Source organism: Alligator mississippiensis, chromosome 4 (assembly GCF_030867095.1).
Source record: "Alligator mississippiensis isolate rAllMis1 chromosome 4, rAllMis1, whole genome shotgun sequence".
Taxonomy (NCBI): domain Eukaryota; kingdom Metazoa; phylum Chordata; order Crocodylia; family Alligatoridae; genus Alligator; species Alligator mississippiensis.
The window spans coordinates 11,119,713-11,144,814 of record NC_081827.1 but is presented as its reverse complement, the minus strand read 5'-3'; positions in this window follow the sequence as shown (position 1 = coordinate 11,144,814).

The following is a 25,102-nucleotide window of genomic DNA, read 5'->3' as shown; positions in this document are numbered from 1 at the left end:
GCTGCACAGCTGATATATGGTTACCCTTGGACTATTGGCCAAATGGCAATAAGCAGGTTCTTCAATCATGGCCCTACAAACAGAAAATAATGGATTACTTTTACGCCAGGTCATTGGGTGCCTAAATAGACTGAGGTGCTTAGGCAGAACTCTATTCCACCCTCCTCAAGCCCTGAAAAAAATGTTAGGTGGCCTAATTTTTATAACACACTATCTTTTTTTGCCTTAATACTTAGTCTACTTAGTGCCAAAATGATGGAGTAGGCCCCGGCCCTTGATCTTTAGTGATGCATTGTAGTCTACTGCTGCAGATCCTAGCTGAGAGCTCCGACAACCTCGATTCTAGCCCTACCTCTTCCTCGGACATGTCGTAACCTTTTTAGCACACTGGTTTTACTTCCCAGTGTTGATCTCTCTAGACTGCATGCTCATGGGGGAAGGGACAGTGCCTTGCTCCCAGTACTATTCGTACCATTTGTACTTTCCTCAGCTCCTGGTGACCCCTAAGTGGTGCTGTGTTCTTGCTACCGAGAATCATCATGATGGACCCTAAGATGACGATACTGCTGATGGGTTGAAAGCTGAAGCTGGAGCTTGGGTTTCCAGTTCTACATCCTGCTAAGTACCTACAGCGAAGCACAGAGTGCCTTCAGGGCCCACTGGGGCTGTTTAACACCCTGCTGACCTCATTGTAAATTAATGGGGAAGAAACCTACAGATGGCTCCTGATTGGTTCTCATCCTTGCTCATTAATTTAGCCCAACTTGGCAGCCCTTCCCAATGCACCTCTCAGGTGGAACAAACCCTCCAAAGTGCCTGGAGCTAAAGGCAATAGAAAAACCACACACAGTGCAAACTGCTGATGAAAGCAAAGAGCCCGCCATTCAGCTCAGCTGCTCTGAGATCTAGAAATATGTGTGCAGCTCCTGGCCACGCTCCATTATGTGGGTGAGAAGTATATAGGATCCTTCACGTTTGGACACAGAGTATGGATTTCCTTTGCTAATGTAATACCTGGGTTCTCACATTGGTAAGATGCTTCATTGCGCTCCATCCCATGTCCTCGCTATGCAACACAATGCACATGGCCACTGTTTTCCTAGGAAATCTTGAGTCACGGCTGATACTTAGTTTGAACTAATCATTGCATTTACTTAAGGGGGTGTCCAACAAAAGCATCCTGAATGGCAATCACCATTGTTTTAGCGTGGGTAGAATAACAGTGACAAAGACACAAGCTGTGTCACACATCCCTTGAAAAAATATTCCCTCTCTGTATACTTCTTGCTACCTGGGTTCCAGTGCTAATTTCAGTGCTTAGCAATGAGTAAATATGGCTTAGTTGTAAGTAGCATCCTGCAGTCATTTAGCAGGCCCATTGCCTCTGCAAGAGACTGTATCATGCTGCCTCTAGACAGGACCTACTACGAAGTCATTCTTAAAATTATTATAAGGGAGAAAGCTACTGAACAATGAAAACATGTCTATACCATAGCAGGAGCCTGCTCCAGCCAGGACCGCCCTCAGTCTATCCAACCCACTCACAATAACCCAACTTGGAAATATGCCAGTGATAACAGTTTGGAGTCACCCCAGAAATATGTCTTGGCACTCTGGAAAGTAAGGTCTTGAGACCCACTGTGAAGAGAGGCCCCACAGCATCTCTGATGGTGATGTTCTGGGTTGGAGCATGCATGAAGCAATGGGTAAGCGGATTATACTCAGGTTCTCTCCACCCAGAAATATTACTGCCACCATGTAGGCATGCCCTAGATATGCCCATTGTTCCTAACTACAAGCAGTGCTATCAATCCCTTGATTTCCCAAGCACCAGATTCACTAAGAGCCACCACTTCAAAAAGACATATGGCAAGGAAGAAAAGAAACAGGGAATCCAACATCCTTGGGTTGAAGGTTCATTTTATTCTAACTGCCATAAAGTTCCCTCTAGTGAGGAGGAAATGGAGACTTCAGAAATATTTTAATTAAATGAAGCTTTAATTCCATCGCATTGCAAAGGAATTTGATATTACCTGCTGATTGCTAGCAGCTCTAAGTAAATTAGCCATTGAAAACTTTTAATGGTAGGGCCTTGACAGTACAAGTAAACCTTCATGTTCCCTACACAGTCAACATTTTCTTTTGAAGCTGTTTTTTCCCCCCCATAGGATGAAATTTTCCGTAAAATGAATTTTTTCATAGCAAATGGATGTATTTTCCATTAAGTATTGTGATTCTTGGTGAAATATTGGGTGCCTCCTCTGCCCCTCAACTACCTCCCACCCAAAAAGTTGCCCCAAAAAGTCAGTTTTCAAATGGGGGGAAGGGGTGCTTTTTCATTTAAAAAAAAAAAAAACAAACATTTTTCAGTTCCATTTTCCCAGTATTTCCTAACCAGCTTGTTATTAGGCCAACAAGTCAGAACGTCACGTCGCAAAGAGAGAAGCTCCAGTGAACTCCTCACCTTTGTAAGGTAAGCAAACCTTCATAAGGAAACACCCTACCACACCATTCCCTTTGAAGCCCTCATCTTGTAAAAGGGAAGGGGTGGTCTTTTTAAAGAATTCACAATACAGACCAAAAGGGAAGAGGAAGTTATTTGAAGATGAGGGGAGTGCCTCTTCTATAAGCCACCCATTCTCTTTGTACCCAACTCAAAAGAACATTTGCAAGCCCACTTCCCCCTCTACCCAGCATACAAGCTCTACAAGTTACACACACACATATATATATATATATATTCTAAGAGGTAGCTTCCAGCACTCACTGTGTGTGGCAATATAACCATACTGCAGAAGCAAACATTTCATAGATATCATAGCCTCCAGGACATACATGGGAGGTGCTTGTACATCAGATATTTCATACATAGTGGGGAAACCAAATCTATTGATAATGTATTTCAGGAAGTTCCTGGGCCCAAAGGATTACCATTTGACTGTAATCATTGCCACTTAGACTTTCAACATGTAAAGGATGAGCACAGCATTGACCTTTTAGTTCCAAGGTCCTTGGTCAGGGAAGCATATCTGTGCTGGAAAAGGCTTAAGGACTTGATTAACCATCACAGCCAGGTAACTGTTTGAGAAAAAAATAGTTCACCCACTATATTAAACCCTGCAGTTGCAACTTCAGTGTGAGCAGGTTTCTGTTTAAGCCAGGCTAGGAATGTGTTTTCATTACTGAATCAGACCAAGCACTGATATTTGGGAACACATTTGTCTGATTGGATCTTCCCATTGTAGTCAGTAAGAGATGTAAGAGAGGATGTATAAGAGATAGTTAAACACTAGCCTCCAACCAGTGGCTGACTTTACCTACATGTAGATTCCCCTGGCAGTATCTTTCTCACATGCCTTATGGATAGAAAGGGCTCACTACTCTGGTCCACTCATCATCCCAAAGATACAGTACAAAGGCAAGGGAGCCAGTATGCCTGCCCATGCATTTTCAGACTAAGGTTTAAGGCAGGAACTGAATCAGAGATCTATGTACCTGAATGGCAAATGCAAACAGGGAGATGGATAATGCCGAGCGAAGCCCAGTGGTCTAAAAGAGAAGGGTCAGTTTGCAAGGAAATTCTTAACCTCCTACTTTGGTCCAAAGCAGAACTGGTTTATAGACCTCCAGGGAACCCTCCAAGTGACTAACGTCAAAGGGGAGGCTCTCGGGAGGAAGAATGCTAACATGCTTTTCACTCTTGGTTTTTGTTCTGTTGATTAATGATCACAGGGCAAATTAGGAGCTGTCTGTTTTATAACTGCTTTTTAAAAGAGCACCAAGAGCAATGGATAGCTTCTCTTTTAGTAGAACGCCCATCAATCTAAATAAATATGTTGTATATGCAATTTAGTACTGGTGAAAAACAGGGCAGGTGCAAGACAATTCTGGGACAAAATTTGCCCCATAGAAAAATGGGGGTTGAAGAAGAAACAAAAGCTGCCCCTGTACATCTCCCTCTCTTGTGGAGGCATCCACTGCTTCAGGGTCTCAGTCAGCAAATAAGGCAATAAAAGCATTTGCAAGCGTCAGTGTTAGCGATATGGTTTAATAAAATGCTCTGACTTTTTCCCCCCCTGTAATCATTAGCTGTGGCTCTTTACTTTTCATCACCAATCAAAAAAGAATTTGGACAAGCAACCAGTTTTTGGTTCCAAGCACTTGACCTTTAGGTCTACAAACCTTACTATGTCCCCTTTCATCAATACAAAAGAAAGAAAAAAACAACCTTTTTCTCCAGTATTACATTACTTTACGCACTCAATCACTGGAAAGGTTGTCTTCAGAGTATTTAATACCAAGTTATGAGATATTTTTGGCACTAGAAGAATATGAGATATTGCCAAACAAAGAAAACCCTTACTTACAATTCAGCTAATGGCAGGCAAAGCTCTGCTCTTTTGCTACTAATTAATTTTCCAGACTGCCAGCCAAATGAACGTGAAAGTGGATGTGATTTCATAGGGCCGCAGTCTGCAGAGGGTTAAGCAGTCTTCCCCTCCAATGTGAAGTGAGGATCTGATTGTGACTTGCCTGTTTCAGCCGTGCAGGCAAGAAATGGGGCATTGTGGGTAACAGCCCACTCAGAACTGATACTGTGTGGTCATCAATGGCAGAGATTGAACCTAGAACCCCTGGATCTAAAAGCATGAACGTTTTCTGCCTAAGCTAAAGACCCAACTGTTTCTGATGAGTTATATAGCAAGGCATCAGCCTCTGGCTGTACACCAGATAAGGCAGGAGGGAGCCGAGCACTTCCTTCTATGAGTTACACTCACCAAGTAGATGGGATATATTCGCGTGCCTACACACGGCTCAGAAATCTGCTCTCTGTATGGGTAAATAAGGAGTTACTGGGTGCCTCTACGCATGCGCTTTAATGCATATTAGCCCATTTTAATGTGCATCAAAGCACCACTAAAAAAACCACGCTATTTAGTTACTGTGTATTAAAATAGGCTAATGTACATTAAGTGCCACTTAAAAACTATGCTTTTTAGTTAATTCACATTAAGACAAGCTACTGTGCATTTTTCTAGTAGTATCACAATAGGGAGGGGTGGGCAAAATGCAGCCTGCCGGGCCTTTCTATCTGGCCCGTGGGGCCCCTAAAAAATTTAGAAAATTAATATTAATCTGCCCTGGGCTGCCTGTCATGTGGCCCTCGATGGCTTGCCAAAACTCAGTAAGCAGCCCTGTGCCCAAAATAATTGCCCACCCCTGCAATAGAGGGTGCCTATACATGAGCACAGAGGTTGCTCTGATGAGCTCCAGCAGCTTCCTGTGTTTCATGTATCAGTGTCCCCATGCTTCAAAATGGAGGCAGGGGCCCTTGAACTAAAGCTCGGCAAACAAGCTTTACTTCCAGCACTCCACCACCATTGTGAAGTGTGGGGATGCCGATACATGAGATACTGTGACGCTTTAATTAGAGTGATTCTTGGAGTCACTCTAAATAGAGTGCTACCTCCCCCACCCCTTGAGCATGTGTAAAAGTGTCTGGAGGTACTGAACTTAATGAACATTAACTAAAGTGTGTTAATGCACATGTAGACAGTAGAGGCAAAAGATTTGAGGGGAAGTATAGAATCCTAGGGTGTGTCTACACATATGCTTTAATGTGCATTAGCTTATTTTATTGCACATTAAAGTATCACAAAAGGTGAGCTTTCCCTAAGGTGCATTAAAATAGGCGAATGTGCCTTTTTCTAGTACCTCACAATGGAGGTACTACATTTAATGTGCATTATCAAAAGTGCATTAATGAACATGTAGACATGCACCTTGGGTCATAGAAAAGAAGAGCTAGAAGGAACCTCAGGCAGTCATATAGTCCAAACCCCTGCTCAAGTAGCATGTACCAGAACCAGGTCGGCACTAATTATTGCCCCTCTCCAGAATCATTTCAGGTCTACCTGAACAGCACTATCCTTGAATTGTCCAGCAAACTGGCAAGTTAAAAAAAAAATAATTTCAGATTAAATATTTTGGCTCATTTTCAAGCTTTGAAAAGGTTTTTAATTTTTAATACAAAGTGAATGGAAATTTTAAAGCAAAAAAAATTATTTTGGATCAGCAAAATCAAGATATTTCACTTAAAAATGTCAGAGGGGTTTTATTTTTTTTATTTTTTTTTACTATTTTTCTTTGTTTTTCAGCTGAGATAATTTGATGACTGACACATACTTGCAAAATGTTTCACTTCCCTGGAATCTGCATGCTTCAAAGAAATTTCAGCCAAAACAATATTGCCTGGATGAACTGGCACATAACAATGTTTGTTCTTGGAAACATAATTATGAATCACAGGATCTATTTAAGGAAGAGATTTATGTGGGAATCTTAAGCAGTGCTGTATGTGGACAGACAAGATCCCAAAGAACATTATGATTCTGTAGTAATCCAGGCCCGTCAGCCAGCCAATCGGCGATGAGGCCCAGATACAAGCAAAGAATAAAAAAGAACAGAATGGTGAGTCGGAAAGGAGATTTTTAAGTGGCAAAACCTTGAGACGTGTAACTCATAAGATAGAGCTTCTGAGCAAGGTGATACAGCGAAGTAGGGTGCCTAGAAGAAAGAAGTTGAACCCTTATCCATCCACACATACCTTAGTCAAACGTTCATCCTATAGGCACTTCCATAGGGAAGTAGGACTGGAAGGGACCTCAGAAGGTATAACACTCTGCTCAAGGCAGGATCACCCCTATCTAAACCACCCTAGACAAGTGTCTGTCTAGCTCAAAACTGCACAGTTAACCCTCCCATACAACCAGAGATGACCATCGCAGGATGCAGGATTAATAACTCAGATAGCGGGTGTGACACAACTCTTCCAGAATACATTGTGTGAACAGATCGGCTGGGTCCCAAAGAAACACGATGATTTTCAACACAACCTGCCCATATCCAGTACTGTACACAGATCACTGGGTTACAAAGACTGGGTCCTTTTACTCCTTTTTCTGGCTCCATTATGCTTGCACTCTTGACTGTCTAATGGGCCACCTTCAGCATTTGGGACAATAATTTTGGAATTGCTGCTAGTGGACATGACACTCAAGCAGCCCAACTTTTCAGATGCTGGGTATTCGGCATTTCTGAAAGCCTTTACAGGGCCTAAAATATGTTCTCCTCCTGCCCCCCCAAATTGTGACTTCCAAAAACATTGCAAGCTATAAGTCAGTGAACATAGAGCCTTGGAGAATTCGGTAGAAGGCAAGATAGAAATGCACTTTATTGATTAAATGAATCAGAAAGCAACTGAGGAAGTAAGCTCTTGCTCACAAAAGCTTATGCATCTCTGATTCAGTTAGCCTATAAGGTGAATCTCTACCCTGCCTTTGGCCTGACTTCAGACTAACAAGCCTACCTACCTCTCTCTGCTTAAAGAACTGGGTTTGCTTACCATGCTTTATATGAAGCCCACAGCTGCAGACAACTTGCTTAGGCTTGAGCTTCATTTTAGATTCAAACATCGTCTCAGTTAACTTCTGCTGGCTCACGTCAAATGCTGGAGCTCAGCTTGGGGTGCAAGCTAGGTGTTTTGCATAATTATCTCACGAGCTATTGTGGTTTCTTGACAGAGCTCTGCTTTGATTTTGGAGGGCTGAATCAGAGTATTTGCGCAATCCCTGAGAAGGGAAGCCCCAGAGATCTTGTGAACCCGTGCCTATTAACCTGCCTGCAGGGATGTACTTAATGACATTTCTGGGTTTATTAAGGAAAATCTCCCCAAGACAACGTGGTTTAGTCCTGGCTGTGGACGTTCACTCTTCCACTTGTGGAATGTCAGCAATGTTGCCACAAGCAAGCTGACACTTTACAGCAAAAAGTGTGTTTCTGGGAATATTAAACAGTAAAAGGGCTGACCTTGGCACTTCTCACTTGTTGATTGCAAAATCTATTTGGTCCAGGATTTCCACCCCCACCCTCCCTTTTAAGGGTAGCTCACTGCACACTTTGCACTGAGATTTATGACAATTAGTAGTCAAATCTGTAATTAGCAAGTGGTAACAGATAGGCAGATATATCCTGATTGGGTGACACCTCTGACAGATTGACGCCTTCTCTAAAAATACCTGCAAGGCTTCGTGTTTTAACTCTGACCACTCTCAGGCAACGTCCCAGCAGGCCTGCCTCATCAGGGGGTTGTGGAGGAACAAGTTCTCACAAGCATGACAAGACCCACGCATAACCATTTGGCTTTGCAATTAAAAACATGTTCTGTGTTCCTCTGCATCACTGCGGAAACAGAACAAGTAACATTCACGCTGAAAATTTTCCCTCTGAATTGAAATGAACTGTGAGGTTTGGGTTTTTATTTGTTGTTTTTTGTCATTCTTTTCCCTGGAGAGGCATTTCAGGAACTTGGGGGCGGGAGGGTTTCACTTGTACTAGTCATTGTGTTTAAAAATTCCCTGTCCAGGGCAAGCAAGGGAGTCACTGCATAGCCTGCTGTGAGCTGTATTCAAAAAATGATGTCACCTGCAGCTAGAGGCTGCCGCCACAGTCATTGTGACTTGTCATGTTCACTTATCCACCTTCAGGTGTCAGTGAGAGGCAGTTAGCCATGTTAGCCCAAAGAGACAGGGTACATATGCACCTTTACAGACTAACTATAACTAACTAAGATACATATCCAAGTAGGTGTCCAACTTTATATATATATATATATATATATATATAATTTCTTTTCTCATATATATATATATATATATATATGTGTGTGTGTGTGTGTGTGTATCTATCTATATATATGTATATATGAGAAAAGAAATGTTATTGGTAATATATATATATATATATATCTTAGTCTGTAATTAAGTCTGTATATAGATAGATTTAGATAGATAGATATTGATATATATAGATATAGATATAGATCTAGCTTATTAATATGTATATATAGATATCTATCAATACCTATCTATCTATCTATATCAAGATAGATAGATAAATAGATAGATAGATCATCTTGATCTAAATCAAGATAGATAGATAGATAGATAGATAGATAGATAGATAGATAGATAGATAGATAGATAGATAGATAGATAGATAGATAGATATCACAGTATCACTGGTTTGCAAAAGTGGAATCTCTTTCTCTCTCTCTCATAGACACACACACAAATGCACACAGCACTTTTGCAAGTCCTTAGCAATTTTTTTAAAGCTTCCTAGTTTTTAAGTAAAGCCTCAAGATTACTGACTCAGCTCTTTCGACCCTGAAGCTTTAGCCTTGTGTCCCTCAACCCTCCAGCACCCAACCCTCCTGCTTTTCTAGTACAGTCAATGATCAACACTGCTCAGAACAGCAACATCTTACCAATAAACTTTCTTCTAGGATCATTTTCCATACCATGTTTTCATGTAACACTAACTACAGCAGTAGCAACCACTTTGGAGCAACACAGTACCAGAACATCATCATGTTGCTACTAATTGGCATTTACTGTACTGGCTTTCTAGCTGTCCTTTGATGCTATCTGGTCACACCAATTGCAGCTGGAAGTGGCTGAATCGTTCCTTCAGCTGAAATTACAGGTTTTCCTACTTGCCACTGTCTATCTCAGTATTTATACTTACTTTCATCCTTACAACATTCAGGACCAGTTCAGTCATCAGCAGTTTTTAGTTTCTAGCCTTCAGGTAGAGAAGTGCCCACTAAAGCACTAAATACGATGTCATGCTGAAGCTCATTCAGGGCATCCATGTCTGACAGACCCAAGTCTCCCATGTTTCAGTGTCATGTCCATTAGCAGTGATCCCAAAATTATTGTCCCAAATGTTGAAGGTGGCCCATTGGACAGCCAAGAGTGCAAGCATCATGGAGCCAGAAAAAGAAGGAGCAAAAGGACCCAGTCTTTGTAACCCAGTGATCTGTGTACAGTACTGGATGTGGGCAGGTTTAAACTCTGCTCCCTTCTTTATACATGTTACATTAGGCTGTCATTCGGTTAAAAAATAGAAATAGCTATGGGATCACAGAGCAGAACCTCTGAGCTGTCCTCCGAGCGGAGGGCCAGAACTACTAGGTTACAGAAAAATGACCCTTCTTACTTGCTCTTTGAAGATCTGAGCATTAGGTGTCCAACTTTAGGCATCTGTGCTTGACAATTAAGGTCATGATTCTTGTTAGAAAACACACTTAAAAAAAGGAAGAACCAGTAGAACTACATAGCAGCAATTTCCTTATACTTGTGTGGCGTTAAGTATCTAACGTAAAACCGTGGCAACATATAAATTAGAGATAGGTAAAACAGAATTGTGCCTGGCTATCTCATCATTGTATACTCATTGTATCGTATTATTATCTATGATATTATTATCTACTCCATGCTCTGCATTATCTAGCTATGATGTTTGTATTGTGCATCTCTTGTTACCATGTTACTATACATATTTATTAGTATATCATAGTAAAATGCTAACAAATAATAAAAGAAGCCTTCTTTTTCTATCACTGGATGGTTGAAAGAGTTGTTTGCAAGATAGATTAGATCAATTAGTTAATGTTTGGAAAGCACTTTGAAGATTAAAAACACTAAATAAGTGCTAAGTATTATTATTATTATTATAGATAGAGAAGGTAGATTACTAGATAGGTAAAGAGATTAGTATTTTGCATAGGGCTTTATATCTTCAGAGTGTTTGACAAATGTTAACTAATTAATAGAGTGAAGCAGACAGATAATGGATAGATAAAGTAGGTAGGTAGATGGATAGATAGGAACAAAGTCTGCCTTTGGGTATACAAGACTCTCAAGGAAATCAGTGGGATAGGAGAATTTGGGATAATTCAAAATATTTAAAGGTATATTGCTAAATTGTTTGGCTTGTTCACTGGTGCACATAGTGATAGTGAAGAAAGAGACTCGTGGTAAGTAATATAAGAAATTGGTAATACCAAAATGAACAGGATTAAGGCTTACACACAAGCCCGGCCTGGCCTGGCAGGGTGGTCCTGTAGTACTAGAGCATGACTGTAATACTTCAGTGATCACTTTAGGGAGTTGAGCTGGGACATCGAGGAGAAGTGATTTAACCATGGCACTAGTGCATAAAAGGGAACACCAACACCTGTGTTGGTCTGGCCTGACCCAGTACGTTCACTCTGAGACACCAGTCACATTGAGCCCAGAAGGTAAGATAGCCAGAGAAGGGCTAGTCTGTGAACTTTAGTTGCTCAGCACTGTTGAGACTTAAGCGGTTCTGGAAATGCCTTAAGGTAAGCATTTAAGAACCTACAGGGCTTCACCATCACCTTCATGGCTAGGCAACATTTGGGCAGGGATTTTGAGGATCTAAATTTTAGATTTAGATATAGCTGTGCATCAGTCTTTTCTTGGATCTAGCTCACAACCCTTTGTCCCTGCCCAAAAGAGGGGCAATTCAAGCTAGTTTATGGCTGCTGTATGCACCAGAAGCAGCCATATCTACTATGATTAGCAACATCCAATTGGTTCCATGGTAATACTTGAGTGCAAGCAAAGAGAGCAGTCTATCCACTGTCCATATAGAAACCATAGCAAAAATGGGTAAAAGCAGGAAGGCAGGTAAAGCTTGGAGTCAAGGGTTGGCAGAAGGTGTTTGAACTAACTGGACTTGCCTGTACTTTATGTTACCTACTGACCCCACACATAGACTGAGAAGCAGGCAGCCGTGCTGAGGAGGTAGCCCTGCTTCTAGAGACAGGCTACTTAGATGTGTAGATAAAACAGGCTTTGGGCTCCAGATGGACCTGGTTGAATACGATTGTAAAGGACCATGGGCAGTCAGGATAGATGGATTACCTGGATAACGCAGCTACACGCCAAGAGTCCAAGGGCTGGAGGCCACAACCCAGGATTTCAAAGCAGGGAGTCACAAGCTAAAATCAAGTGTCAAAGTCAGGTTTAGAGAAGTTTCAGGCAGAGAGCACAGATAGGCAGTCTGTTGCTGTTATCCAGTGGTGTAATGAGAGAGGGGGAAAGGGACAAATGCCCTGTGTGCAGACTTAGGGGGGAGGCAAGTTTCAGTCGCAGTTGGAACAGCAACAAGAAGTTACCACTTGTGATTTGCCCTGGGTGCCCAGCTGTATCCCTACACCACTGCTGCTGTCTGCTCTGACACTATAAAGACCTAAGCAAGTGGTGCACGCTTTGGGTACCACCCACTTTGGGTACCTTTGTGGGGAGGTTAAATCATGTTAAAAATGGTCACCTGATCTAAATTAGTTCACCCAGGTATACACCTTACACTTAGATCCCTAGCTAGGTCAATCTAAGTGCAAACTTTACAGACAATCATAGATTCACAGATTCATAGATGTTAGGGTTGGAAGGAACCTCAACAGATCATTGAGTCCGACCCCCTACCTAGGCAGGAAAGAGCGCTGGGGTCAGATGACCCCAGTCAGATGCCTATCCAGCCTTCTCTTAAAGACCCCCAAGGTTGGGGAGAGCATCAGGTCAGGCTGCTCTAAAAAGAGCCGTCTAAATTAATGCTATGTCTGAAGTAGTCTAATGTAGATCAAGTCGGCCATTTTTAGACCAGTCCAACTGTCCTGAACTTCTGTACAGTTCCTAGTGTAGCCTCAGGGCTGGGAAAGCCTAGCTGCTCAGCCCTGAGACTGCACTTTCCTATCCCCTCGCTGGCCCCAAGCTATTTTTTGTCCCCTAGCCACTCCTCCCAAGCCCAGACAGACAAACCCCCTCCCCCACAAACAAGTCAGCTCCCTCCCCAAAAGCCACAAAACCCCGTAACCTGCAAACCCTTCATGGTGCTGGTTTTACTGGTGTTTACCAGTGTTGAGAGCCAAGGAAGTAAGTCAGGGTAAGGGGAGGGGTGGGCAGGTTGCTGGGATTGGTTTGCCAGGGGCACTACACCACCCACCCTGACTTACCTTAGAGCATGTGTCCATCTTTAACTCAGTCTAACCTCTCCCTAATGTCCCCCGAATGTCTGTACGTACCATTCCTGTAGCCCTGAGGGATGACTCTTCCCAGGCCCTCATTACTTCTAACCTGGGCCTGGAATGGAATCCCCTCTGGCTATTTTTCTTGTAGGACAATTAGATGATTCTGATTTTCTGTTCAAGTTCACTAGTGGGAAAGCGTTTGTTTTCCAAAACCATGAACATTTACCATTCCACTTTCCTGATTTTTTGCTGGAAAAAAACCCAAACATGTTGCCAACAGGACATTTTTCAGTGAGTATTTTTGTTTTATGAAGTCAAGTTGTTTTTTTAATAAATTAATCTTCAGTGAATAAAATTAAACTCAGTGACTACAGAGAAAGTTGAGACCCTTTTGCCTCTCTTGTTTGTTCAGACTGCAACCTCTCTGCAGACAATGACATTTTCTTAATGTGTGTTTGCCCATGCTTAGCACAAAGGGGCTCTGACTCTGGTTGCAGGCTCTGAACTATGCCACGGTAGAAATAACATGTCATCGTGCTAATAGTAATATGCATCTCAGATGCCCTAAGAGGGGAACAGCAGACAAAAATAACATATTATACCAGGTCTGAAGCAATGGATGCATGAACATAATATTTAGGAGTAAAAAAAAAAAATTGGAAAAAAACGTGGAGCGGCGCACGCACAGACAGCATGCACCACTCTAAACTGGAGCCAGACCAACTGGAGCCACGCTGTGGCTGCCAGCCAGGCTCCACATGGCAGAACTGCCACTTCTGCAACTCCAGGAAGCCCTCAGGACCCCAGGTAAGGCTCCTGTGGCCAGCACAGCCTCCACTACCCCACCCGGGTAACTTGCCACGCAACAAGGTGCACCGCCACTAGTTGTCCCTGGGGAAGCAAATTTCCACACCACGTGTGGGCACAGCCTAAGAGATCAACTTGCTAGTGACATTGCCCTGCCTACTGTTCATGAGTGCTGTGAGACTTAATTAATGCTTGCAAATCACTTTAGGAACTTCAGAGGGAAGACGCTATTTGGATGCAAAGCACTGCTGTCATTCACAGCGCAACACACCTGTGCCCATTGCATCATGTGCCACATATCTTTTGCTGTATACATGTGTCCTCAGCGTGATTGATCGTAGGATTTGGTTCTGATGCTGAAAGCTCTCCCCTGTCAGCTGGGAGCTTGCCAGTACATGTCCTTGCACTGTCAGCCTCTTTCCTCCAGCATCACTCTTCCTTTCCCAAAACAGCATTTACCATTCCCCAGTGACAGTCTTCATCCTGACTCGTTCCAACATGGTTCTTGCTTCCCTAGTGGCTCCCACCATGTGGTTTCCACATTATTCATAGGGACATATCTCCTGTCTCTTAGCACTGGGGTGAAACTTCTATCATTCGTGTCTATAAAGCACTTTGACAGCCCCTGAGGAAAGGTGCTAGAAAGGTGCGCATGCAGTTTGCAATTAGTGAATAATTATAGCTGTGTGAAATGTTCACTTACGCTGCAAATATTTGCCCAGAGACCCTTGGGCAGCATGACGCAGCTGGAGGCAAAGAGGACACCCCGAGGTAGGACAGCTCTCCTAGCAGTTCTGAATCCATTGAACTCAACTCTCTGAGGTCCTCATTGCACCTGAAGCTCCAATCCAGAAGAACTGTTGATGTACCTTCCCATTAAGACACAGCCCCATCCCTTCCTCCTCCTCCTGTGCCACCACCCTTGGGGCTGCAGGTGGTAGCAATCTTCTGCCAGCTGTATCAATGGTAAATTTTGACTTTTACTCATCCCACTCCAGTCACATTAAGCATAGAATAAGGGTGGTAGGAGGGAGATAAATCTGCCTCCAATCTTCCATCCATCCCTTCCAGTAGTATAACTGGTGGGGGAGGTGTGACTGGGGCAGCAGCCTCAAGCACCACCTTTGCAGGGGGTACAAAAATAGCCACTAATGCAGCTGGTGGCTGGAGGTGCCACCACCCCCAGGGTAGTATAACAGCCAGTGCTGTCCTATGCAACACTGCAGACCAGAGTACAGACCTCCCCACTACACTTCTGCTCTCTTCCTATCTGCTGTAGTATGAAATAATGGCTCTTACTGGACTATAGAGGTGTGAACACCTGTTTGCAACTGAGCAAGGTCAGATACGCAGCCAAGCTAGTGTATAGTGTCACCCCCCAAGACATTCATTCGTCTCATGCTTTGTATGTTCAGTGACTTCCTGCAGTATGTAGGTCACATCACAACCTATATTTGTACAGGAGCCAATGGGAGAACCCACTGTTACTGTTGTTGTTTCTTACAGCCCTCTCCCAGAATCCCTTGCAGTAACTACATTTGCAGGAAAGATGCTCCAGGGTAGGGTGGTTCAATAGCTGGCACACAAGTAGAAACCAGGAGGTCTGTATTCAGTGCCTTGTTTTCCTGCAGATGCTCTCTGTGGAGCTGGTCAAAAGTAGATTTTTGCTTTTTGTGGATTTTTTGCCTGTCAAATGTTGGGCCAAATTTTTCATACCAAAAACATTTCATCTGAGAAACACAAATACTCCAGTTTGGGGAGATGTGGAACATTTTCGTGTTTCATAACAGAATTGATTTTTCACAGAAAGACTTGGTCCCAGGTATTTTTTTTTCCGGTGACAGATTTTCGACTCACACTGTTTCCGTTTGACTTTGGATTTACTTTCGCTGGCCTGATCCTCAAAGGTGTTTTGGTGCCTCTTTCCTATTCATTCCTCACTTATCCCAAGTAGGATAATGTTATTTCCTTTGCTAGTCAGCTCAGCTAGGGCAGTAGTAGAAAACTATCCATGACCAAAAATAGAAAAGTATTGACCCCCCACACAACGTTGTTATTCACATTTTTTTCTCTACGCCTTTTCCTGGCTTTGTGTGTCTGCCTGTGATCTGCCTCCTTAAAGGAACTTCAGTTCAAGCATTTTGTACCCACAGGCAACTAATAAAGGTCAATTCCAGATGTAATGAAAAAGGACGATGAATTAGTCCTGGTCATGCCTATTTTTCCCCACCGCCTCTCACAGGCTCTTCAGGTTCTTCTGGTTCATCTGCTGAGCGTGAGTAGCAGGAGCCGACTGCTCTCATAACCCTTACTTCTGCTGTTCTTCAACAGTCCCATCCTTTGAAAAGCTGCATAGCATTTGAGCTATTTAAAGAATACCAAAGGTCACATTTCTTTTCCCTTTCCCTCCCTCCGCTGGAAAGCAAGGCCAAGACCTGTTACTCAGTAAACAAGAACAAAAGAGCTTGCAGAGTTGTATGATGACGCTCTGAATCACACAAGGCCTGCCTGGACCAGACTGGTCTCCTCCAGCCGAAACAATCTCCTATCCAGTTTCCAAGGTGATCAGAAGACTTTAATGGGTAGAGGAGTGGCAAGGTAGCTTGTTATGCATGGGTCTTTCCTTTAATGAAACGTCCTGTGAATAGTCCATATAGGTTCCAGCCTGCAAAGAGTCCGCTGCTGCGAAACAACCGTCCCAGTCCTTTCAGCCACCCTGTGTCATTTTTGCATATCTAAAAACATGAATCTGCTGAGCAATATGCCTATCACACCCTCAGTAGTGGTGTGAGTCATGTGACTTAAAATGCAGGGAAGAAAAAAGTGCCTACGTCATTTTTCAGCCTGTGTACTGGACCTCTCCATTCTGAAGTCTGAGTTTCCCACTGCTCCCTTACATGCCCTGGCTCTTTCCTGCCTGTTTCTGATTCCTGTGCTGCTAAACGGGACCGGAGAAAGACCAGCCAGTTGATCCTCTGTGATCAAATATTGCAATTCCAACCGGGCACTGTGCACATCTTGCAAGGGGCGACAGCCACCAAGCGCCCTGCAGCTCATGTGCTTATAGGTTAGGCTTTATAACAGGCACAGTGGCTGATGCAAATAAAGATTACTATTAATGAAAGATAAGCACTTTCCCCGAAAACATAATCATTTGCCTAAGGGCTGAATTTATTTCTGTTGTTATAAGAAAATAATTTTTCTGGTTAAAAATACAATGTGTTGGGGTTTTTTTCTTCCCTTGTTTTATACACAAGGCAAGACGTCATTACGTTTCCATTGGCAAAGGCAGGCACTTAATGTGTTTAAGCTAGCTTTGTCCACCCTGAAGTTTGCTGAAATAAGTAAAAAAAAAAAGAACAGTTTGAAAAACAATGAAGAAAACATCAAGGTGAAATTCCCAGGACTTTGAGTGCTTTACAAATGGGGATTTTCACCAGAAGTCTTACTCCTAAAAAACAAAAATTCACAGTGATCTCGTGTTATCAGGAAGTGCGATCGATTGGACCCCTCAATACTTGGTCCCCCAAAACATGGACTATTGTGCAGGCAATGAATGGTGACATTCTGCTGTAATATTTGTCATTTATTTTTTGCCTCGTTGTAGCATTCGGGGGACCCAGCCATGAATCAGGGTGCCTGTTGTGCTAGGCACTGTACAAACTCAGAACAAAAAGACAGTCCTTGCCCCAGGGAAATTACAATCCAGAATAAATTACAATCCAGAATAAAACAGTAAATAACACGTGGATACAAAGAGGCGGAGGAGCACAGGGATACAATAACACAACATTCCTAGTCTTTCCAGAGCAGATGCAAAGTTTGCATGTGGGCATCTTTTCACTCAGGCACCTTTCTTTACAAACAGGACCACCTGTACGCATACTCTGACTGCTGTTAATACTTTCTACGCCTTCTTTGCCTTAGAAAGCCTGGAGAGATGAAGAAGAAAGAGAAGGCCATGTTTTACTGCCTGGTCATGCCTTCATGGCATATGTCTCTATAATATCCTATATGACTAATACAGCTCTGTGATCCTCCTGGAGTAACCAGTATGTAACATGCCTACCTATAATTAGACACCTATAATTTTTTAAACTCCTATTAAGTGTCTATCTGCATTTTTTAGTTGTCTAAATGCAATTGGAAATGTTTTAGTTATCTAAATGCAATTGGAAATCTGGCTCATCTTTGTCCAGGTTCTAGCCTCAAAGAAGGCAACAGGTTGGCTGCAATGTATCTATGAAATCATGTGTGGAAATGACTTTGGTTACTGGTGATAACTGGTGACAATGCATGGAAAACCCATATATTCACTCTTGGGGGGGAGCTGTATATATGTTTATCTATACAGATAAATTTTGTATAATGCAGCAAAGCAGTGGGACATTTACTTTGTGCCTTGGACAATGAATTAAATCAAACAGATAACAATAGGTGGCCATTGACCTTGCAAAAACAGCTGCACTGTGGGTGCATCTACACTAGACACTAGCGGCACAGTAGACTAATTCTACTGTGCATTAGCACGACTTCAAAAGCGTGCGCTGGCACTAATGCACCATAGCACCAATTACAGCACATTAAGTTAGTACCTGTAATCACAGGTACTAAATGTAACACACCACAATTACAGCACATTAATGAACATGTACACATGCCCACAGTTATCCAAATCAGAGTGTTTCACTGATTGAACCCAGATCTACATCTGAACCTCATATAAGGAACCCATTATATATATTTTGGAAGTTCAGATTGCATGAATACATGAGCATCCTGAAAATGGATTTATTCACCTAGGCCTGAATATAGCAAAGGACTCAAACACATTTAAATGAGTCATGGAACGAGACATCAATGGGGAGTATTTGTTTTGGGGATGTTTTCCTAAGAGATCAATTCTACTGAATAGACTTTTCTATAGACTCTATGAACTTTTTTCCCCTCTTAGAAAATTGTTTCCCTTCCCATGCTTTCAGTTCATCCATCTAGAGTAGCAATTTTTGGCACATCAAGTACATTAGATAATTATATGTCAGTTGAGAAACTCTCAGCTTCATGTCACAAGTCTATAAAGCTCTCTGTAATGTTGTAATACAGTATCACTGATATCTCAGCAAGATAACACATAAGTGTCTACTGGCTATATAATTTGAACCAAAAAGTGAACAAAGAGAACTGATCTCTTAGTAAACAGACAGTATATTTTTGTCATCTCTTCCTGATAGTGGTTTTGATAAGCAGATTTAGATGTGGTGTTATTCTCTGATGGCTTGAGTGTGTTTTCAAGCCAGGTAACTGGCTCAAAATTCCCAAGACAGCTGGCTGAGATGAATCTCCCAAGATCCCCTTCATCAACACTGGCCCCAGGAACAGGATATAGCTGACATTGCTAACATGATAGAGGATAGGAGCATTCTCCCTCATCTGAAAAGTCCTTGGCTCATTCTTGCAAGACTTTGATTCCAATTACCATGGGAAGAACAGCGTCAAACAAAAAAGATATATTATATTATATTATATTATATTATATTATATTATATTATATTTCTCAAAGGATGTGTTTGTTGTGACTTCACGTTGGACCCTGAATAAGTGGTAACACATAGCACCATTTGATGACCAGACCAGAAAGGAACTCCTATGGTCAAGGTCATCATTCACTTCCTGGCTCCGTTCTTCATCCAGGAAGTGGTAGTCCCAATCCCATCCCAAACATTTGGCCGTTCTCATTCTATGGGTAGAAGGCCCCATAAATTCAGATACTTAGACAATGGGTTGAAAGAATTATTTTGGCCTACTGGAGCTGTGACAACTGGCTGGAAATCCCTCAGGAAAGCCTTTCAGTTAGGTACTTCTTCATATATGCAAGGGTAGAAATAGCAAAATCAGCTTCTCCTCCTAGAATAGGAGCAGGCAGGAAAATGAGGAAAAGCAGAGGGAAAAATAGGAATACAACCTAGGTGGCCAGTGCTTACTTCAAAGATACTGTGCTGTCTCCATTTAAGGAAAAGGGGAATATGTCTTCACCCAACTCCCACTGTTTTCAGGTGTCTAGCAGCTGACAATTTCCAATCTGCTCCACTGATCACCTGTATCTGTATGGGCCACAAGCTTAGTTAGCCAGTCCTTTGGTCCTACAGACTTACCCATGTTAAGAGTAAAATTAATTTTGCAGTGCTAAGTCAGAGTCGCCAGCCAAATTAATTTTAACTAAGTGATGCATACCTACCTCCTTGGTGATCTCATAGCTGGGCTGGAGTCTGAACTTCTAACTGCTTTATGTTTCAAGTTGATCACCACAAAGTGGAGGCACCCAACAAGAAAATCTGTGTGAGGGTGTATACTCTGGGGCTCTTATTCTCCAGCAGTTTCCCTCCCTCTCCAGCACCCCAGTAAAAGCATTTTGGGCAAAATGTGATTTCTCATCTCCTCTCCAAGCTCCAAGGTGTTATTGTATTGAGTCTTGTCTTATAGTCAGAGCTGGCTGTGTCAGCACTACATATATTTGGCTAGGACTGTTAGTGTTTGTGTGTATGCTACAGTACGTGCTTAATAGATGGAGTAGGTGGAGAGGGAGGAAGCTGTACTCCAAACCATGGGAACTCCTAGAGGGAGAGGTCTTGCCAGTGGCATGCTGTCATCATGCCAATAAATCTGAAAATATATTGGCCAAAATCAAGTGAGCCAGTGGGAAGAGTATAATCACAACCTAAATGCAGGTCAAACAAATGAAATTAATATATTGGTCAGCCCCACACTTCATAGACGGGGAGAGCTATGCAGTCTTTGATATGAGAGTAGGAGCACTCTGCTGAAGAACAGGGCCAAGAAAGTCTTCTGCAGATTTAGCAACTTCAATAAATTCTGCCACTAAGGCTTTTGCAAGCCTTCAAGTTGTTTTTCTGCATAGGAATATGCACGTGGCTTCTGCCCACAGTTTAGGGCCTGATAGAAACAAATGGCTCATTTTTCACGAGGATCCAAATGGTTAGAAACTATTGACTCCATGAAAAACATACCTGGGCTGCCCTTGGCAATGTTCCAGTCCATAATTCAATTTCTGACTCTGAGTCACTCAAAGGAATATTAATGTGCAAATGGCTGCAAGAAAGAAATCACAAGACTTATTTTACGTGCATGTTAAAAAGGACTAAAACCAGGAGATGTGTAATGTTAGGAATTGGATATTCTATCCTGATTCTTGAACAGAAATGGCCAGTTCTAAGATGCTGTCAATCAGAATCACTGGACTTATACAAATTTTTACCAGCTAAGGATCTGGCCCAGATACTCCAAAATGCTGATGAAGATCATGATTCATAGTTTCATAGTTTCATAGCTGGTAGGGTCAGAAGCGACCTGAGCAGATCATCTAGTCCGACCCCCTGCCATGGGCAGGAAAGGATGCTGGGGTCAAAAGACCCCGGCAAGGTGTCTATCTAGCCTCCTTTTGAAGACTCCCAGGGTAGGGGCAAGCACCACTTCCCTTGGAAGTTGGTTCCAGCTCCTAGCCGCCCTATTCCTTGGATTCACTTAGAAAAGTTAACCCAAATAAACTACAGGTGTGACTTTAAGGTGGCTTAGTTGAACCACATTAAATGCTTGTGAGTTCACTCTCATTCAAATGGCCTTAATTCGGTTTAGTTAAATTCATTCCCAAAGTAAATTAAGTTAAACGGAATTAAGGCCTCATTAATTCTGTATCATAGTGACTCCTCAGGGATGTAATGGCATTTAAAAATTAATGTGGGTTTGTTTCCATGTGTATCCCCATGTAGACAAATCCTTCAGTGCTGCTCAGACCCTGTTCTGCTGCTCTCTAAAGCTGTCACTGCCTAGAATCTTTCAGTGTCCAAGCTTTTGTAGGAAAGTCCACCAAGGTCCCTACATTTCTGAGTCTGCCTAAGTCCTGATGACACTAAGCTGTTCAGTACCTAAGTCCTGTGGATTCACCAACTAGGCATTCACCCACCTCCCCCAAGCAGAGACCAAGTAGAGCATGGAAAACACCAGCCAGAGAAAAGACAAGTTAGGGACTGTCAGTACTGCTATTCTCAGTAGTCTAGTAATTCAATCACTTGACTGATATTTGGGCAGCCCAAGTTCAAATCCCTTTTCCTGCCTGATTTGGGAAAGGAACTTGAACTCAGGACTCACACCTGCCAATGCGGTAGCCCAGCCAAACGTCTGTAGGATGTTCTGCATTTGGTTGAAGTTGTTGCCACTTTAGATAAAATAGTTCAACATTTAGCAGCCCAAGAGGAGAGACAGAATATTATAACCTCATATTTGGGGAACTCATCTGAGAGACCTAAGTCCAAAGCAGAAGGCAGAGAAAAGTCTTGAATCTAGCTCTCCCCTAACACTAGCTGAGTAATCAAGCTAATTATCCATTAGGGTATGTGAGAGATGATGTTTCTCATGGTAAATCTTAAGTGCAAGGATGCTTGGAGTTAGGTCCTCTAAGTCCCAGAGAAGGGTGAAGCATAAGTGATCCCTTTTGTGTATTTAGCTTCTTGATGCCCTGGTGATGGGTTCAGTATGAGGAAGCCAGTGAGAACAATCGGTCAATCCTATTCATCTGTAGCCACAACCCTTAATATCTGCAAATTTATGAACCTTAAGAACTGATCCATTTTATTTAATATGAATTATGTCTGTCTGATCCACAAGTGAAGAGGACTCTCCAGTTCTACAGGCATGCTCCTTCTTTACTGTCTCCAGCCAACTATCTTTGCACCCTCTCTTCACCCCCCGCATCTCTCCCTTTCTTCCCCACTGAGCCTACTCCCACCTAGAGACAAGCTGAATGTGATGTATATTGCCTTCGTCTTTAGAAAACTGAAATTGTCCAATCAATTCACATTAACAAAAGCCATTTGATTTGAGTAACAAATCTCTCCAATAATGAATGACAATATCAGATAGTTTATAATTAAACCACTGTCTGCCATTAGTCAGCTTGGGACATTGTCAGAATGCCAATGAACGCCAAAGAGATGAATTAGTGATAGACTGATATTTAGATTCACGATGCTCCAAGCCCAAAGCCCCAGACAAAGCACAAATTCATTCAATTCAACATGGCCACCATCAGGACTGCATACAGAGGTCTCAGTAACCACATGTGGCATCCCCCAGCAGCTTCAATGCTGCATTTCTGAGTTTAGAGTGCATTAAACAGGGGTGGGTGGGCAAGACACTCCAGCCTGTGTCTGCCAAGACCTCCATGAGCACCATACCTATACCACCTCTGTGGTGTTCGAAGGAACATCACCATGACGTATTCTGCACCTATTTGCTTTGTTCTGTACAGACCAACATCCAAAAAAAGGCTATGTAGCCACCTTAGAGGAGCCCCGCATGCATGCCCAGCATTGCTTATCGCCTCTACTTCTCAGCATGGCTCTGAGAAGGCTACGTTACCTTAGTGATGGGATTTCACACCCACAGAATAAGAGCTAGTGGGGAGATCCCCATATCTCTGTCTGCTGTCATGTTATTTAGCATGGTCAGGGGTGATGCAGAACTACCCACTGAGTGGAACAGAGGTTTAATGTTTAGGGTGGAAAGAAATGTGAATAAGCTCGAGGACCTCTGAAACCCGAGGTCTTGTGCAAAGTGGCTATTCACTGATGGTAGCTCAATAAACATTTCACAGAAAGCACAGAGCACCAACAGAGCTCATTTTTCTCTGATCGCTGGATCTCAAGTTAGTCTCATCTCAGTATGAGCATTTGTACAAGAAGTTCTCTCCTTATGGCTATTTCCGCACGGCTTCGGCACCCCATTGGTTTCCTACAACACCCCCACCACCACCACCACCCTTGGTTCTTTGTGCTGAGACACTTTCGTATTCTTTCGTAGCCAATTGTTGCCCAGGATGGAAGAAACTGTTTGCACTTCAGGGGGAAATCACTGGAAGGGTGCTGAAGGACTAGCAGTGTTTGAGTGATTCTGCATCTCCCCGGCAAGATAGGCAGGCTCTAGCCTGACACAAAGCAGAGCCCAGTGTCTAACCAACAAGAAAGCTGCCTGGGCTAGTTTGGGTCAGAAGTTTTCCTGTGTGAATTGTAGAAAGCCCTAGGCAAAAATTTGGGTAACAGCTGGTTAACTGCATAGTGGAGATGAACTCTCTGTTATTTGAGAAACTGCTTGATCGCAGAAAACATGAACAGGTAACTGCTGACTCAGAAGTTGGCAGCGGCATTACCTGCAAACTCTTTTCTTTAAGGGCATTTGTATTTTCTCTTATTGCTAGCCTGTTGGGCTTGCTGAGAAAGCTGAAGGTTTCCTCCTTACAACAATGAAGGGGCAAAAAGATGTCTTTACACACACCGACATCTAAGTCCTTTGTTCAATGATCCGTTTATACCTCCTGAGATGTAACTGTACTGCTAATGAGTCATAGGGACACCTATAGCCTTTCAGTTGGCATCTTTTTAGTTACTTCAATCCAAATAAATAACTCAACGATGTTTTGTTGCAAATTTTGATTCTGAAAGCAGGGCCCACCTTCGGGCAAGCTACAAAAGCACAAAGTAATATCAAGTAAATATTGATAGACACTGAGCTCATTTGTCTCCCCATCCAAAAGAAAAGCAATATATAAAGCAGGAAGCAAAAGAAGTGAGAATTGAATTGGACTCTGAATCTTTTTTCAGTCTTGAAAATCAAAAACATTGCTTATAGAAGAGAGATGGACTTTTTAAATTCTCTGCCGCTGACCCTTTAAGAATGTATATGCTACACATTCTTTTTTTTTCTAATGTTCAAAATTAAGCCCCTGTATATGCCTTCCACACTGAAGTTTATAACCTCAGCCTACACAAGTCCAGTGCAGAAAGATCTACAGCCTCCAGGCAGAGTGAGGAAGCTCTTTAAAGATGAATCATTTTCATAAATGAGTGCAGAGGGAGGTCAGGCCAGGGGACACAGAAGGTTACATGTGTGGCTGAGATAAGACCTCATTCATCCTCCTCTTATTGTCAGGTCTTGATGGGTGAACATTGCCTTGAGCTCCCATAAAACATGTTGTTTGCAGAAAACTTGCAGGTGGTTCATAAAAAAGTCCAAACTGTTACCACAAAATTTATCTCTCAACTGCTGGATCTGTTTATAATAGAAGTGAAGGATCTCATAGAGAAATTAAGTATCAGAGACTGACTTATATTGGCTCACAGGACTGAAAAATCCAACCTGATTTCCAAACACTGCCCTAAAAATGTCAAAGTATTTGTATTGATGACATCTTGACAAGATACTGTACAAGACTGTTAAAAATACAAGAACAACGCCAAGAAGGCTGGCTGTTTATAAAGAACTTATCCCTGGGGTAGAGATGTGGCTATTTGAGAGACTTTTATTGAGGAAATTCAATCTGTCTTT